The following is an 18,975-nucleotide window of genomic DNA, read 5'->3' as shown; positions in this document are numbered from 1 at the left end:
AATAAATTAAAGGGAAAAAACAAAACTAAGATAAACAAAAGAAATTAGGGAAACTATTTTTAAATACCGAAACTAAGACTTTTTTTATCTAAGATTAATGGAAAACATATAATTAATTGGTATTGTTTTAAATGGGCACTATGAGAGGTGCTAATTATTCTTCACGCATAACCAATTTTTAGACCTAAACTGTTTCACATATCTTAAAATTATTTTTTTAATAAGTTTTAATTAATTTTAAGGATTTTATTGAAAAAGATAAATTTTAATAGGTGGCTAATCACACATAACCAAAAAAGATTGGTGACTATTCTATTTTTTTATTGTTGTTTTCAAATTTATTATGTGGCTCTAAAATTGTACAACAGTTTAATGACTCCACTGGGGAAGCCATTTTTTTTCAAGAGTTAGGTAAAAAATTAATTAGGTGTTATCTTCATTTTTTATTTAAAAAGTCTTAATCGGTATTTAATTTTAATTTTCTTGATTTTGATTTAATTTTTTTCAATAAAAAAAATAAAAAAACAAAAACAAAACAAAAAAAAAGAAAATTTCAATCACATTATTTTTTAACTATGTTTTTTATTCAATTATTTTTTGTATATATTATTCTTAATAAATTAGGAGACATTTGCATATATGATGACACATTACACTTCATGCATAAGCTCTATACCCTGGCTCTATCCTTTATTAAAGGAAGTAAGTACCTATGCTTTCATGAAGTGATAATCTCCGTAATGACAAGCGAAATACTTTTACTTTTACTTAACCATTTCCATTCATAGCCTATAATGAATGAGGATTAGGGTACCTTACTAATCTAGCATGGACAATAGTGGGGAACAATTTGAGAACCTTTAGTCACATGTTAATATGAACCAAGCGTATAGTAAGCCATAAAAAGCCAAACTTAGATAGAGCCTTACCCACCCTGTCATAGAAAATACTTAATTTCAAAACATGCAGAAATAAAAATTGTATGTTAAAAAAATAAAATAAAAAAATCTTTAAAATTTTTTTTTTCAATCTCAAACCACATCCTTATACTAACTCAATTTTGATTTATTCTCTTTTTCCTTTAACATAAATTGTATCATATAGTTCTCCATTAAGGTAATTACTCAAAGACACCTTTTTTTCGAGAATTTCTTTCATGGATCTCGTAGAGCTACAGATTTGCTTATTATCTATTAATGTCCCATGTAAATCATATAATGAAGTACATGTTTAGTCAAATGAAGCCTAGCAAAAGAATTGAGATTGTTCACCTATCGGTTATGTGCCTGAGTTATCTGAAAAGGTACATTTAGATCTTACCTAAAATAATTTAAAAGATTTAGCCATCATCTAGGGTCAATTAAGTAAAGAAAGAACAAAAAAATTTTACAGAAAGTATGGGAACATTGCATCTTTCATTCTGGTAGTGATCAAGAAATAATTTATTAAAGCATTTATACAATTTCAGGACCCATCCTATAGACGCTTTACTTTTTATTAGGAAGATTTTGTGCCGACCATTGAAGGGTACTTGGTTTTGCTTAGGATATAACTATAATGTTCGAATAAGGTTTTTACCTATAAGCCAAAATTAGGTTAAGGGAAAAAGTTAGCCAAGCTTATGTGGGTTAAGTGGAAACCATAGATTCTTTCACGAAGCTTAAAAGTGAACATTTTGGTATTCGTTGGGACTTTTTTCATAATTTTTTTTCAAGGGCATTTAGATGTTGATTAAGGCATAGTTATATTTGCTTTGGCATTGTATGGCATGATAATCTTTCTGAAAACTTTGGGCTACATCGAGCTACCATAGTGGACTTTTTTTAGTAAATTAAAATCCAAGCAATTAATCCTGCACTAGTAGTCTTAGCAAAAATCATCATGTTATTGAATTTCTATCGATAAAATAAAAAAGTATGCTTTATAAGTTATGCACTGTTGTTGTATGTATAAGTCAGAAGTCACTTTAAATGTGGGAAGAGTGCATTTTCAAAGTCGTACCTTTAAAATAAAGCACCAATCGAAGAATTGTGTAAGAGTGCATGACCGACATTGAAGATTAAAGAAAAATGGATTTTATTCCTATAAAGGCTTATTGGAAATGAAATAGAATAGATGGTGCTATGGATGCCCCTTATGCCTATGTTGTATTAAGAAGAAAATGAACCGTAGATGTCACTCTTAGGACTATGGGGTGTGGTAAGTTATGTTCCGTTGATGGTGTTTAGACAATTTGGTGCCAAATAGCTTACTCCTACCACTCAAGGTTTCGCTCAAGTATAATTCACTTATGAGGAACCCGATCCACTAAAAACCTCGAGCAATTGATCCAATTATGGAAACAAACACAAAGGATGAGATTAGGGCTTCTTCTCGACAAAGTCACTATTTATTACCAGATTTAGAGAATGAAGCGATTTAAAAACATGTTGCTCCCTCCTAATGATGGCTCACATCAATCAACTAATCTTTCAGTGCAATTATCAAAAGTCGAGCTTGTTAGAAAGGAATTAGAAGCTAAAAAAGAAGAAATAAGAAAAAAAATTAAGACTTCATGAGAAAATAAAATAATTAAGGTACGAAATAAAAGTACAAAAGAGTAGATTGGAAAAAGTCATAAAAGAACAAGATGTGACCAACAATGATTTGAAAGATCTACACTAAAAAAATAAAAAATTATGAGTCCAACTCAAAACTGAAAAAGTTACCAAATCTTACAATAGTTGATACAAACTTTAAAAGGAAATGAAATATTGGAAAGGCAAAGCTCAAGAAAAGTAAGAAGAAGCTACTAGAATTTTTCAAGAATGCTAGAATTGGAAAAAATTATACTCTACAATTTTAGCAAGATTGATTGAATGCCAGAAAGAAAGGAAAGGTTAAAGATTAAGCTTGTAATGAAAAAAAAAAACACCTTGAAATACTGAATGAAAAAGAATCATTTCACCGGGTGATCCAAGGGTTGGAGCAGTAATCGCAAGACCACAAGAATCATATTTCAACAATCATAGATGAATAACAGAGAAAGAAAAAGTATTGAATATTCATATGTGACTCGAAAAGAGAAACCCATATGAAATAGAGAGCATGAAGCTTAGATAGGCAATAATACATAAAGCATCTGACCAATCAAGTTTGTAAGGCAGTGAAACAAGCATGAAAAATGGTTAAAAAGGTAAAGGTATTAAGGCGAGAAGTCAATTCCATAGAAGCTAATGGACAACGCTTAGTGAACTTTCTATACAAGGCTAAGGATCATTATGAGCAAGTCAAATGTTTCTATGGGTAAAATTATAGAATGATAAACTTCATGTAACAAAAGTTGTTTAGAATTAATGAAAATTTTTAGTGTTGAAATTTGTCTAAGAGCAAATATCCTTCACTTGCAGTCATTCATCATGTGCACCATTTTTGTTTTAATAACCATATTTTTTCAAAAAAAAATCATAAAAAAGTAAAAAAAAAAATTTTCAACACATGGCATTCAAATTTTTTTAAAAATTATAGTAATAAAAGTTCAAAAATAACTCGCTCTCCAAAAATTTTGACTCAACCTACTTGTCATTTGCACAACGCCAGGGCTCAAATAAGAATTATGAAACAAGAACAGGTCAGTCGATTTGAGAAGATTGAAAAGGTGCAAGAAGAACTAAAAAATGATCTTAATAAAATAATGGACATGCTCAAGAATCTCGACAAAGAAAAAGCAATGAAAAGAAATCTTAGCTTTCAAAAGCAATCATCGAACATGGTAGATCATGTATATCCTTTAGGGTTTAAGCCTCGGCCACCCCAAACTTCTCAAGGAGCCAGAATACAAATTTTTACTCCTAGAGGATATCTATATACTTATTCAAGAATGACATCTACACATGTTCTATGACAGTTTCAAAATTTTGCTAATACAGTCTTGATAAAGAAACCATCTAAGCTAATCTTGATTCTTGACTTGGATGATCACAAGGAAAAAGAAAAGCTAGGGAAGAAAACATTAAAAAAGGTGAAAAATACAATTACCTAATAAAAGATGAAATTATTAGAAGAAAGAATTAAGGCTATAAAAATAATGGATTTTTATGATTTTATGGATGCAGCTAAGCTTTGTTTGATCCTAGATATGGTTATCCTACCTAAATTTAAGGTCTCTGAGTTTAAAAAATATGATTGCACAAAATACCAATAACTCATGTCACCATATGTTGTCATAAGATGATGGTATATACTTGTGACAAAAAGTTACTAATGCAAGTATTTCAAGATAACCTTACATGTTCTACAGTTAGATAGTATATTCAATTAGATAGAACTCGTATCTATTTATGAAAAAAGCTTATGAGGGCATTTATTATGTAATATTGATATGTCATAAATCTAGTTTCAAATCATTTATCTCTGCAAAGCATAGAAAAAAAAGAGAACTAAAAACTTTAAAAAATACGTGCAGAGATACAGAGATGTGATCACATAAGTACAACTTCCTTTATTAAGAAAGAAACACCTATCATGTTTGTTAATACCCTAAAGCACCATACTATGAAATATCAACTGGCAATATAATGAAGAATTTTACAAATATGATGATCTTAGGTGAGATTATTGAGAATGTCATAAAAAATAACAAGCTTGATACAGGAAAGATGAATGGTGCAAAGAAAGATAGAGCTCTCAAAAAGAAAAAACATAAAGCCCAACCAATAAACAATGTAAGATGATAGATAAGAGATTTCGCTTTATACTCTATACCGATGTACTAAACACATTACCTATCATAAATAATGTGACATCCATCTCTTATCCATATCAGCTGATACAACAACCAATTTATCTACCTTATTTTCAGTCATTTTTTTAAACACTCACCTATATGTACAACCATCCTACTACACTTACTGGACTAGAAAGAAAATCTAACCTAAGTAATGGTCTAAGAGCTCTCAAAAATACCCAAGAAAAAGTTTCTTTTAATTCATCCATATGACATATACGGACTTATTTCCTTAGCTTGTTAAGAAACATTTACTAGTCCTTGTTATTATTGAACCATTGAAACCTTTATATCTCAAATGGTATGACCCTAATGCATATTGTCATTATCATTATGGAAATTTAGGCAATTCTACAAAGACTTACATTATTTTAAAGTGTAAAGTGCAAAAGTTAATCAAAAAAGAAGTGTTAAACTTTGATACCAGCTAGTGAGGGGCTTCAAATGTTAATAAAAATCCTCTATCAAATCATACTAGACTAGTAATAAATGCTTTGATTAATGGACAATAATGTTATGTTAAAAGAGGGATAAATGAAGTCAAAACTTTAATAGCTAAGATGTTTAAAGTTATGATTAAGGTTGGTATACTAGAACCAATATAGCCTTATAATTGCCATAGGATGATTAACTTAGCCGAGAGTTACGATTATCACAAAAGTGTTTTGAGGTATTCTATCGAGAATTGTGATCAATTTTGTCAAAGGGTATAAAGGTTAATAGAGAAGGGTTGAATAGAATCCTATAAAGAAAGATAAGATATAATAAAAGTTGAGGTGTCTACCTTTGATGGAAAAATAAATTTTATGCATAAATCGATGACCATATATTAGATAAGAAGCCAACTTCAATGCCAGAAAGGCCTGTTTCCCAACTAGTAGTGACTATTAAAGTTTCTAGTCCTTTTTCATACCAAAGCAACAAGGTAATACCATAAAAGTATGATTGTGATGTTATGATCAACTCAAATATTGTAAATATATAGGTGTAAGAGGTACAACCCAAAGTGAGAAATATCACATTTCAAAAATACTGAAGAAAGCTATGAAAGAAAAAACCAAGGTTGAAGAAAAAGAGAAAAATCAGAGTAACCTTGTAGCAGTCTCTAATAAAGAATACCAAAAGTCAATCTTTGACAATAAAGCTTGTTAATTTTTGAAATTGATAAAACATAGTGAGTATAGCATGATAGAATATTTGAATAAAATGCTAGCTAAAATTTCACTATTGTCACTTTTGCTAAGCTCAAAATCGCACTGTAATACTTTACTAAAGGTGTTAATTAAGCATATATGTCCCATAATGTATCTATTGAGTACATAGAATAGCTTGTTAATAATCTAGCAATGTTAAACTACATCTCTTTTAGTGATAAAAAGATTTCTCTAAAGGGATGAAAAAGTACCAAGGCTCTTCACATTACTATGAAATGTAAGAGTCATGTAATGCCTAAGGTTCTAATTAAAAATAGCTCATCAATTAATGTTATACCTATAACTACTTTGGTAAAACTACCTATTGATGGATCTTACATGAAACTTAGTCATATGATTGTTCGAGCTTTTTATGAGACTTAAAGAGAGGTGCTGAAAGATATAAAAATGCCATTGTAAATTGGTCTTTGCACTGTCAATGTGAAATTTTAAGTTATGGATATTTTTCCCTTATATAGTTGTTTGTTAGGTAGGCTATAGATTTATATGACGAGTGCTGTTCCATTTTTGTTACATCAAAAAGTTAAATTCATTATTGATAAGAAACTTATATATGTAGCAAAAAAAAAGATTTATTGGCAACCCAATCGATAAATACTCCTTATGTGGAAGTAGCAAATGAAGCCTTCGAATATTCTTATAAATCTTTTGAGATTGCCAATTCTACATACGTGGTTGAAGGATCTAAATTATATTCACCACACTTATCTATAACTATTAAAATAGTCATCAAGCAACTTACTAGAATAGGATGACAACCTAGAGTAAGATTTGAGAAAAATCTGCAAGGAATCACAAAGTTGCCAGCAATATATGAGAAAAATAAATTTGACTTGGGGTACAAACTGATAAGAGGGGACAGAATGAAAATTATGAATGAGAAAAAAGAAAAGAGAATGGTTAATCTTGGGGAATATGAACCGAAATTAGAGCCGATGGTCATTCCTTACCTCTATGATTCTTTATGTTTGGAAGGATGTACCTATCCAAATTCACTTGAAGTTCTATGTGCAAAATTGGTGAAAGTTTTTTCTAAGCTAGCCATTCAGATGATGGATGGCGAAAAAAAGAAAAATCATGATGAAAATTTATTTGTGTGCCCTTGTCCTCCAAATTTCAAGCTAAATAATTGAAAAGTCATAGAGCTATTGTTATCTTTGAAACTTTTGAAAAGTAATGTACTGTAAAACTTTAAATCCCTAATTGCTTATTCTATAAGCATTAAGAGATCTTTTACAATGTTTTATATTTGTCATTTTAATAAAAGAATTAAAACATGCATCTACATTTCTTCTAATGCTTTCATGTTCATTCATTCAATCCATTTCTTTTGTCATTCTTCCTTTTTCATTTTCTTACTATTCCACTATTATGTGCCAATATTCTCTTAATCTTACCCACTTATAGATGCACAAATAATGAATGTGAAGATAATCATAACAATAATCTTGGATTCAATTTCGAAAACCTAATTCATATTGACAAACTTGATAATTGAGAAGACTCGGACAATTACACATTACCTCTTAATTCGTTAAAATTAATAGAACATTAAGATAAGCCAGTAGAGTCTCATTAAGAAATTATCAAATTAATGAATTTAGGGGATGATAAAAACAAAACAAAGGTTAAGCTTGGTACATCCTTTTTACCAGCTAATAGGTAAAGGCTAAACAAATTACTCTGAGAATACATGTATGTGTTCGCATTATCTTACTAGGATATGTCAGAACTCAGCACTAATATCGTAAAATACAAATTGCCTTTTAAATCAAAATGAAAGCTAGTACATCAAAAATTAAGGTGTATGAAGCCAAAAATGTTGTTGAAAACTAAAGAGAAAGTGAAAAAGTAATTTGATGCTAGATTTTTAAAAATGGTAAAATATCCCGAATAGATAGCCAATATAGTGCCAATTCCCAAGAAGGATAGAAAAGTGAGAATGTGTATCGATTATCGAGATCTAAATAAGACAAGTACCAAAAATAATTTTTCTCTACCTCATATTAATATTTTAGTAAACAACATTGCTCGATATTCTACATTTTCCTTTCAGATGGTTTCTCAAGCTACAACCAGATTAAAATGGCTCGAGACAATATGGAGAAAGTAACATTTATGACTATATGGGGAATATTCTATTACAAAGTCATGCCTTTTAGATTGAAAAATACTAGTGCTACTTATCAAAGAGCAATGATGACTCTATTTCATAACATGATTCACAAAATGATAGAAATATATGTGGATGATATAATTGTAAAGTCTTGTAAATGAGAGGATCATGCAGTTAATCTAATAAAGTTGTTTGATAGGTTGAAAAAATGTCAACCAAAGTTAAATCCTGCCAAATGTACATTTGGTACCCAAACAAAAAAAAATGTTGGGTTTTGTGGTTAATGAAAGAGGAATCGAAGTAGATCCAAATAAAATACATGCCAATTAAAACTTATCCCCTTCTTGTACCCCAAAAGAAGTGTAAAAGCTTTTTGGGGAGATTGAATTATATTGCTTATTTAATTTCTCAACTCACTTACAAGTGTGATCTTATTTTCAAGCTTCTTAGAAAAAATGATTCGGGAGAATTGAATGATGAATGCCAAAAAGCTTTTGATGAAGTTAAAAAATATTTGTCAAATTCACACATGTTAGTGCCACCAATTTTGGGAAACCCTTTAATTTTGTATTTAATAGTATATGAAAATTCAATGGGATGTGTGTCAGGGTAAAAAAATGAAACTAACAAGAAGGAATGAGCAATTTACTGCTCAAGCAAAAAGTTCACTAATTGTGAGTCCAAGCATTAGAGAAGATATGTTGTCTATTGGACTAGACAACTCGAAAGCTCAGACAATACATACTTTACCACACTACTTGGCTCATAGTAAAGTTAGATTCTATTAAATTATCTTCAAAAAACCTTTATTGATAAGAAGAATAACACAATAACAAGTTATGCTTTTAGAATATGATATTATGTAACTTAAAATGCTATTAAAAGAAATGCAATAACTGAGTTCCTTGTCGATTGCATGGTCGAAGATTATGAACCAATGAAGCTTGATTTTTCTGATAAAGATGTGAGTCATTAAAAAAAAAGAACTTGTTGAGAAGTCTTTAAGAATGTATTTTAATGGAGCTACTAATGCTTTTGGTCATAATATTGGGGCAAAGTTAATATCTCCCGGTAGACACTATTATCCCATCACAACTAGATTGAATTTCAATTGCACAAATAATATGACTAAATATAAGGCTTGTGTTGTAGGTTTACAAGCAGTAATAAAAAAAATAAAAATATTAGACGTGTTTGGAGATTTAGCTTTAGTCATATATCAATTATAAGGTAAATGAGAAACGAGAGATTTGAAGTTGATTGATACCATAAATACATATATGAACGGATCAAGCAATTTAAAAAATTTCAATTAGAGCATCTACCTAAAAAAAAAAATCAAATTACTGACGTACTAGCTACTTTGGCTACAATGATCAAAATCGATGCAAATATCGAGATCTAACCCATCAAGTTGGATGTGAAAGATGTAACAGCACATTACTCAAGTATTGAAGAAAAAATTGATGGAAAGCTATGATATCATGATATTTTGCAATATATCAAAATCAATAATACTCGAAACATGCAATAGAAAATGATAAAAAGGCTGACTACGGGTTTTTTCCTTAATAAAGATATCATTTATAAAAGAAGTTGAGATCAAGTGCTTTTAAAATGTGTGAATGCAACCGACACGAATAGGATTCTTAAAGAAGTACATGACGGGGTTTGTGAAGCACATGTGAATGGTCATATGATGGCTAGACAAATTATGAGGGCTGGCTATTATTGGTTGATAATAGAGAGTGACTGTATTAATTATGCTAGAAAATATCATAAGTGTTAGATTTATGATGATAAGATTCACGTTCCTCCATCAGCTTTCATATTTTGGCTCCTTCATGGCTATTTTCTATGTGGGGCACATATGTCATTAGTCTTATCACTCTAAAAGTTTCAAATGGGTATAGATTTATTTTTGTAATGATTGATTATTTCATGAAGTAGGTAAAAGTTGCATCATATACTAGCGTGACCCACTCAGTGGTGTGCAAGTTCATAAAAAATGAGATAATATGCATACATGGGCTTCTAAAGATGATTATTTCTAATAATGCCAAAAACTTAAATAGTAAAATGATGCATAAAGTGTGCGCTCAATTCAAAATCTATTATTGTAATTTGACACAATATCATTTGAAGATGAGTGAGACAGTAGAAATAATAAATAAAAATATCAAAAAGATCATAGAGAAAATGATTGATACTTATAAAAATTAGCATAAAAAGTTACCTTTCACCTTGTATGCTTATAGAACATCAATTTCAACATCTACTAAGGCTACCTCATTTTTGTTGATTTATAGAATGAAAGCTGTGCTATCAGTTGAAATAAAAATTTCCTCATTAAGAGTTTTGATAAGAGTTGAGTTAAAAGAAATAGAATGGGTTTGGAATCACTACAAGCAGTTAAAGCTCATTAAAGAGAAAAAACTTATAGTATTTTGCCATGACCAATTGTATCAGAAGAGGATGATAAGTGCGGATGATAAGAAAATTTGTCCCCGTTGCTTTTGAGAAAAAGATTTAGTGCTAAAAATGATCTTTTCATATCAACAAATAATCAAGAAAAAAGATCACCAGATTGAAAAGGTCTGTATATGGTGAATAAGGTTTTTTTTCGATAGACATTGATTTTGGCAGAAATGGATAGAAATGATTTACCTACTTCGATAAACTCAGATATTGTGAAAAAGATGCTTTGCTTAAAAAATAAAATAAAATAAAGATATATCTAATTTGAAAACCTGAAAAAGTAATTTGGATGCAAAGGCAAAGCATCATCAGAAGATGACCTTACAACACAAGGACAAACATAGTTTAACGAATTCTAAAAAATCAAGAAATCAGCTGGTTGAGTTTTGGAGAAAGAATCCAGGAATAATTTGTTCATGATTACCTTGTAATCATTATTTGGGATGCTTTTGTTTCTACTCGAACACTTTTGATGCCATGCACTTATTATTTGTTTGATGAAATATCTTTTTCTTTCTTTAAAAGTAATGTTTATCCAATCCTCTATCTTATTCACTATCTTTGTTCACCTTACAAATGAATAGGAGAAATATGTGATTGTATTTTGTTTGCCTTGAACCAAAAATGATGAAAAACCAATAACACAGAAAATTTTAGCATTACTTTTTAAAAGTTAACAAAGGCAGGTAAAAAATGACGAGAAAAGCATGATAAGACATTGATATTGTAAACTTTTAGAAAAGGAAAAATATTCTTGAGAAAAAATACAAGGATCATACGTCAAGAACAGATTGGTCTTATGGCAATTGTTGAGAATTTTGATGATCAAAGCAAAAATGCAAGAGGTTTTAAGAACATTTTATCACAATTGTAAGTGAATAATTGTGATTGCATTACATACATTGCATGCATCCATGAACAATTAAGATCACAAGTTATAGCAATGACAAGAATTTTTCATTCCCTAATGAAAAAAAAGGATTTTGGTCTTTAAGTAAGGATAATGATAAAAAAAGAGACTTCAATCCTTAAAAGAAAAAAATTTTCTTTTTTAAAGATGAATTCTTAGTTTTGAGAAAAGATGAAAATTTTAAAGTTGTTAAGCCTCTACTTAGAAGAACCATTTTAAATTTTTAAAAGTTGTTGAGCCCCTGTTTAGAAAAGCCATTTAAATTTTTTAAGGTTGTCGAGCCTCTGCTTAAAGGAGCTTTTTAAATTTTCAAAAGTTATCGAGCCTCTAGTAAGAAAAGCATTTCAAATTGATTTTCAAATGTTATCGAACTTCTAGTAAGATGAGCATTTTAATTTGATTTTTAAAGCTATTGAGCTTCTACTTTGTCAACATTCATGAGTCTTCTAGATAGAATATTTTAAATTTTCAAAAGCTATTGAGCCTTTACTTAAATGAGCCATTTAAAATTTTTAAAAGTTAGAAGAGCTTTTTAAATTTTTAAAAGTTGTTGAGTCTCTACTTAAAGGAATCAGTTAAATTTTTGAAAATTATCGAGCCTCTGGTAAGAGGTGCATTTCAATTTGATCTTTAAAGTTGTTTGGTCTTTAATGAGAGGAGCTTCTTGATTTGCTAAAAAAAAAACTTTCGACTTCAAACAAAATTATTGTTTTGTCTTTACCCTATCTTGATTCTCAACAATGCACAAAGAAAGATAGCAGTAGATACCAAATTTATTTAGGTTTTATGAATTAGCCCTCGATTTTAAGTGTATTAGGTTTTATCAAGTTTTCAAGATCAAGGCCCAATTTTAATTTATTTCACCTAGAGTCCAAGGCAAAGCCCATTTGAAGGCCCATTTTGTTTATTTAGCTTTATTTGTTAATTTTTATTTGTTAAATGGTAATAATATAATAATAATTAAAAGAATTTTAAAATATAAAAAAAGAAATTAGGGGCTAGTGGCACTGACAACCCACTCGGCTAAACAACTAGGTACCCACATCCACCCTACCTACCTAATTGCCTAACCATAACAACCTTTTTGCTATACAAAACTACCCTGCACAAACCCACTTGCCTGCAATAGCCACACTTGCCAACTGCTAGTCGCACCTGTCACTATCACCCTTGTAGCGTAGACCTGGTAAAAAATGTGAGAGAATGTCCCTCAAGTTGATTATATAAATCAAGCACAAAAATGAAGAGGCATAAACAAAGGGGAAAAAATGGGAGACTCTACTAGAAAACAACCTAAAAAAAGAGGGGAAATCTTGCCAAAAAAAATTACCAAAAACTACAAAAAAAAAACTTTTGTCAAATAAAAAAAATCTTTCTAATTTAAAAAAATCCAACCAGAACCAAAAATCGCAAAGAAAAAATAATCCAAGCCACTGCAAACTAAACAAAAAAAACAAAAAAAATCACAATCCCTTCAAGCGAGGAACCCAACACTAACATCCAACAAAAATAAAAAATAAAAAAAAAGTTTGCCTAATACTTTGAAGGTCAATCTAAGGAGATTGGGGTAGTTTTTTATGAAAAAGAGGCTAGAAGTAGAAAGGGGAGGGCAAGAGGACTGTTTTGGTATTTTTAGGGTGATTTTTGGACACTAGAGGTAGTGACCAATTTTTAGGTTTATTAATCGGCTTTTATTTTGATTTTAAGAGAAAATGAAATTTTTGTGGTGAAAGGGAGAAGAAATGAATTGAAAAAAAAGTATCTTTTATAGTAAAGAGAAAGCCCAAAACGGCGTCGTATAGGAGCCACATGGTCCATGTGCCAACCCGTGGATCGACTTGAAAGCCACGCACTCAACTCACCCCTACCCTCTTCAACTAGCCCCCAATTGGTTTAGCTGAACCACTTCTAAACCATTATCAGATCTGCTGAACTGATTGGACCACCAGTGAACTGTCTATTTTTCATTTGAATTAATGTTGCTTCATCCAAACCGGACTGAAGCTAGCAAACCTTTCCAGACCAGCTGGTTTAGGTAACATTTACATTTTTTTCTTTTTTCTTTGTTATTATTGTATTATCTATTTCCTTGTTTACACATTTTAATTTTAAAATTTTCCAAAAAAATAAATATACATTATCTTTTAAAAAATAATAATAATGAAAATAATTTATAAACTTTTAATAATTTTAAATAAAAAAAAACAAAAAAATAAATGAAAATATAAAAAATAAAAAAAAAATTTTATCCGATGATGAAATTTTAAAGTATTACGAATAGCAATGCCTACAAAATCTCTAAATAAGAAGATTTTTTTTTAAATACTACCTACGTATAGGAGTATTTATAAAAATTTTTCAATGCAATAAAAAATCTCTTTTCTCTATAAAATAAAATAAAACAAAACAAAATTGATTAAAATAAAAAAATAAAGATAATAAAAATAAAGGAAAAAAAAGTTTTTACCTAATGATAAGATTTTAAGGTATTTCAAGTAAAGATGCCTAAAAATATCTTTACATGAGAAGATTTTTTTAAACACTATCAGTATATTAGAGTATTTATAAAAAAATTTTAATCTAATAAATTTTTTTTCCAAAAAATAATAATAATAATAGTAATTAAAAAAAACCAACAAAATTTTTAAAAGAAAAATAAAATGTATGCATCAATATATTTTTCATTTGCATTGTATACATGTCTTTGTTTTTATGAAAAATAAATATGAGACTTCGAGGATGAGATTCTAAGGTATTCTAAGAAGCGATACCTAAAAAATCTCTATGTGAGAAAAAAAAATTTTAATATTACCAACATACTGGAATATTTTAATAATTATTTTAATAAAAGGGTTTTATTTTATTTTTCTTGAATAAAACAGAATAATACTAATAACAAATAAATAAATGAAAAGGAAAAACCAAAACTATGATAAATAAAGGAAATCAAGAAAACTATTTTAAATACCGAAACTAAGACTGTTTGTTAAGATTAATAGATAACACATACTTAATTGGTCCCATTTTAAATGAGCATTATAGGGGTGCTAATCCTTCTTCACGCATAATCGTATCCTAAATCCAAACTATTTTGCAAACCTTAAATTTTTTTTAATAAGTTTTAATTAATTTTAAGATTTTTATTGAACAGGTAAATTTTAATAGGTAGTCAATCGTACTTTACCAAAAAAGATTAATGGTGACTTTATTTTTTCATTATTGTTTTCAAATTCATTGGGTAGCTCTAAAACCATTACGATATTATACCATCATCTTCACTACTCTCATTTTCCTCCACTATATTGTCGAATAAATGTTTATCGATCCCTTCCATTTCCTCACTAGTTGAACCATCAAACTGAAAAAAAAAAAAAAAAAAAACACATACGTTAGTGGCAAACTAGTATATTAGCAAAACAAAAAATAGGAGTTTTTTGTTGATAAAGCTACATGGCTATAGAAAAAAGATGAAATAAAGGTTTTGGAATTGAGGGATTTATGATGGAAATAATGGATTATGGGTGAGAAGAGTGAAAAGTGGGTGAGAATAGTGAAAAGTGAGAGAGTTTTTGGTTAAAGTTAACTCACCTTGCTTTTGGTAGTAAATGATAAATAAGAGTATGTACTTTCTTCTTGGATGATCTCCTACCCTCAGTTACTTTTTTATTGTTGTTCATAAGAACCTTATCTTTCTTCTTTTCCACCTCCATCGATTCTTAATTAATATCCAGATTGATTTTAATCACTTCTGTAGGCTTGGGCTTAGTAGTTGGCTTCTTTTGAGTCGACTTTGGTACAGCAACCCTTTTGGGCACAATGCCTCCATCAAGAATAGAAGCTTTATCTTATCACAAATATTTTTTTTATTTTAAAGAAACCTATAAATTGAAATATTATGTCAAAGAAAGAACTTCTTGCTACAAACTCTTTTACATTGTTATTTAACTTCTACCAAAGAAAGATTATAAAAGAAAACAATGAAAAAGTTACAAAGGAATCAATAGAAATTATATATCAAAATATACCTTTTTGTTTTCAACAAAAGCAACAATTTGTGCATTAGCAAGTAACTGTGCGTAAAAAGACCTCGTGAAAAGACAGTGAATCTAAGATTGAGGCTTGCCATTAACCAATCCTCCAACATTTACCAAATTTCTAATATCTCCTAATGCATGATAGCTCTTCCCATCTCTTACCACATTCTTATTTGTTCGCTTATTAATTGTTGCTCTTACAACGTCGCTTTCGCCTACAACAAACAACAACAAATCATTATTCCCCCAAATTATTTATTCCTTCTTAAGAAAAACAAGGAAAGGTAAACTCTCAAAAAGAGAAAGAAAGTAATAGAATAAAGTTTGGGAGTTGTAAGGAGAGGGAATTTTATTAGTATTATTTTTCTATGATCTACTTTTCCCTTATTACACCTATTAAGAACTTTTACCACATAACATTTAGAAAACAACATATGGCAATTAATCTAACATTTGAAATCCTCCAAAAAAATAAATTTCTCAAAGCTATGCATGGAAGCTTCCACAAACAGAAAAGAATAATTAAAAACAAAACAACAACAAGGAAACCCAAGCAAAAAAAAAAAAAAAAAGATAGATATTAATCATATGATGCTTAAGGAATCCTCTTTATCCATAGTAGTGTAGATTTAAAATTCAATATCAAATGAAGTTAAAATCTTCAAATTAATTTTTAAAAAAATTTAATATCATTTAAAAAACAAAAAAAATAAATTTTATTAAAAATATTCTTTTATTCATAAATCATAATAAAAGTATTATTCTCTATGCAAAAAAAAAAATATTTTTTTAAATATTAAATATCTTTTGTTTTTTCCTTTTCATATATATATATATATATTATGAAATATGTTTTATAAAATGGAAAATAAATAAAGAAAAAGAATTTATTTTTATATATTTCAAGGAAATCCAACCCAATCACAAACTCATAGTCGTCAAGGGGTATTACCTCAATGGTCTCCTTGTGCCTTTTGCCGATTGTGTTTGCATCTTGGATGCACGGTGCCAATGCCTAGTACCATTGAGGAGAAGGTCTGGAGTTGGGTCATGGGTGGTGTCAGCCATCCAATTTGCCAAGGCGGTAAGCAGACAAGAAGACACCTTCTTGGCAACCCTGAAATATGATGAGCCAAGGGAGAAGGAAACCGAGTTACCCTTGGAGGTGCTAAAGGTGCTGAAGACCTTTAGTGATGTGATGCCCACAAAGCTGCCTAGCAAGCTGCCACCTAAGAGGGAGGTGGACCACAAGATCGAGCTGGTGTCCGAGGCCAAGCCATCAGCCAGAGCCCCTTATCGAATGTCTCCACCAGAGTTGGAGGAGTTGAGGAAGCAGCTCAAGGAGTTAGTTGATGCTGGCTCCTGATTTTCAGGGTCAACCAAATCTGCCAGGATGCTGATGCTGATCCTGCCTGGTTCCAGAAGCTTTCCTTGCGTGTCCAGCACCTTGGGCCCTTCTGGATGTGGTGCGGGCAGCTTGTATGACAGGCCTTGGTCTCACGGGCTGGCCTGCAAGTCGGGCGGGTATTCTGAGCTCGTTTGCTAGGCTTTGAGCACAGATACCCGCTAGCACGCCTGGTCTGCGGGCCTCAGCCTCTGGCTCGCCTGAAATTTTATTTCTTATTATAATATGATTTATCAATAAAATAATATTTTATTAGAAAATAAATTTTTTAAAATTAAAATTAAGTTAAAAATTTTAAAATAATATTTTAAAAGTCCATATCATTTTATAAAATTAAGTAAAAATTTATACATTTGTTTTCAAAATTAAACAAAAACTCTATATTGATTTAAAATATTATGTAAAAATTTTCATATCATTTTAAAAATAGATTTATTAATTTATTCAAAAATTTATTTTTATCCAAAAAATCTAATATGAATCTATTTTCTAAAAAACTTTATATTCAAATAAAATAAAAAGTATAATTTAAAATATTTGTTAATTTTCTTTTTAATAAAATATATTTGAAAAGAGAAAAATAAAAGTTATTTAATACTTTTAAAAATAATTTTTTTGGTAGAAAATAATATTTTTTATTATGATTTATGAGTAAAAAATATTTTTATAGAAATAACTTTTTTTTTGTTGTTAAATTGATATTGACTTTTTTTAAAAAAGAATTTGTAATTTTTAACTTAATTAAAAACAAAAAATCTAACTAATAAATTATATTATAATAAAAATATAATTTTAAATTTAATATTTTATAAAATATATACAATTTTGATATAGTTTTATCATTGGCCTCTAAACTTTAAGATAATTCTATTTTTGTTTCTCCTCTATCACGTGAGATAATAGCTATCGTTATTGTGCGACACCAGCTAGCATTAATCAATTTATATGATTTTATATATGAAAAGACCAAAATATGACAATTTTAAACAATTAAATATTTAATTATAACTTTTTAAAAATTAAAGATCAAAATAAATTTTTGGTCAAAATTTAAGGATTACAAGAATTATTAACCTTTTAATTAAGATAAAATATATCAGTGATCATTCAATTATGATTGTGCGTTTAAAATAATAATTTAATTATTAAAATTTATAATCTAATCATTAAAATTTAAATAAATATTTTTATAACTCAACCATTAGTCTTTATCAGTACGTTAACATGACAAGGCCACATCAACTTTCAGATGTCACGTTGCAATGTCACTTAATATATCACATGGTATTGTTGACATAACATTATAAATTTAAAAAAAATAAATATTGTTGAGATGAAAATGGCTACCTTAAAGCTAACATGACAAATACTATATTAATTATTAAGTCTTACGTGACATTGCCACATTATTTACTGTGCTATATGACATTGTTGACTTTTTATTATAAATTTTGAAAAAAATGAATTTTGTTTATGTGAAAATATTGCATTGAGTTTGAAAGTTGACAGGACATTACCAAATTAACACATTATTATAGAGTAAAGGTTGGGTGATAAAAAAATAATTATTTAAATTTTAGTGATTAAATTAAAATTTACAGTAGTTTAGTAACCGTTTTAAAAATATAATTATAATTAAATGACCAATAATATAATTTATCCATTAATTTAATATATAAATTCATAGATCAAGATGAATTAATTTGTTAATATATAAACATATATTTCAATGCTATATATAATATAGTAAAAAAAATAGAAACGTGAATAACATAGAATTTCTGTTTAGATTTGTTATTCTTCATTTAATCAGTTTTTTTATCTCTAAATTCCGATTAAATTACTATTACGACAATCTTCTCGTGCGGAATAGCAATAAAGCATCGATGCGGTTCATGGCACGTCGGGCATTTAGTCCGAGTTGAGAAACCAAAGCAACAGCAATTGCATATCGCATTAGCATGCAGAAAAGTTGAACTAAACCCAGTTCAATATTAGCCTCTACCGATCCAACATACAGAAAAAATTAACAAGGAAAATATATTATATACAT

The sequence above is a fragment of the Durio zibethinus genome, chromosome 13, assembly GCF_047325235.1.
Source record: "Durio zibethinus cultivar Kanyao isolate XHJ-2024 chromosome 13, ASM4732523v1, whole genome shotgun sequence".
NCBI classification, from domain to species: domain Eukaryota; kingdom Viridiplantae; phylum Streptophyta; class Magnoliopsida; order Malvales; family Malvaceae; genus Durio; species Durio zibethinus.
This window is presented reverse-complemented; position numbering follows the sequence as displayed.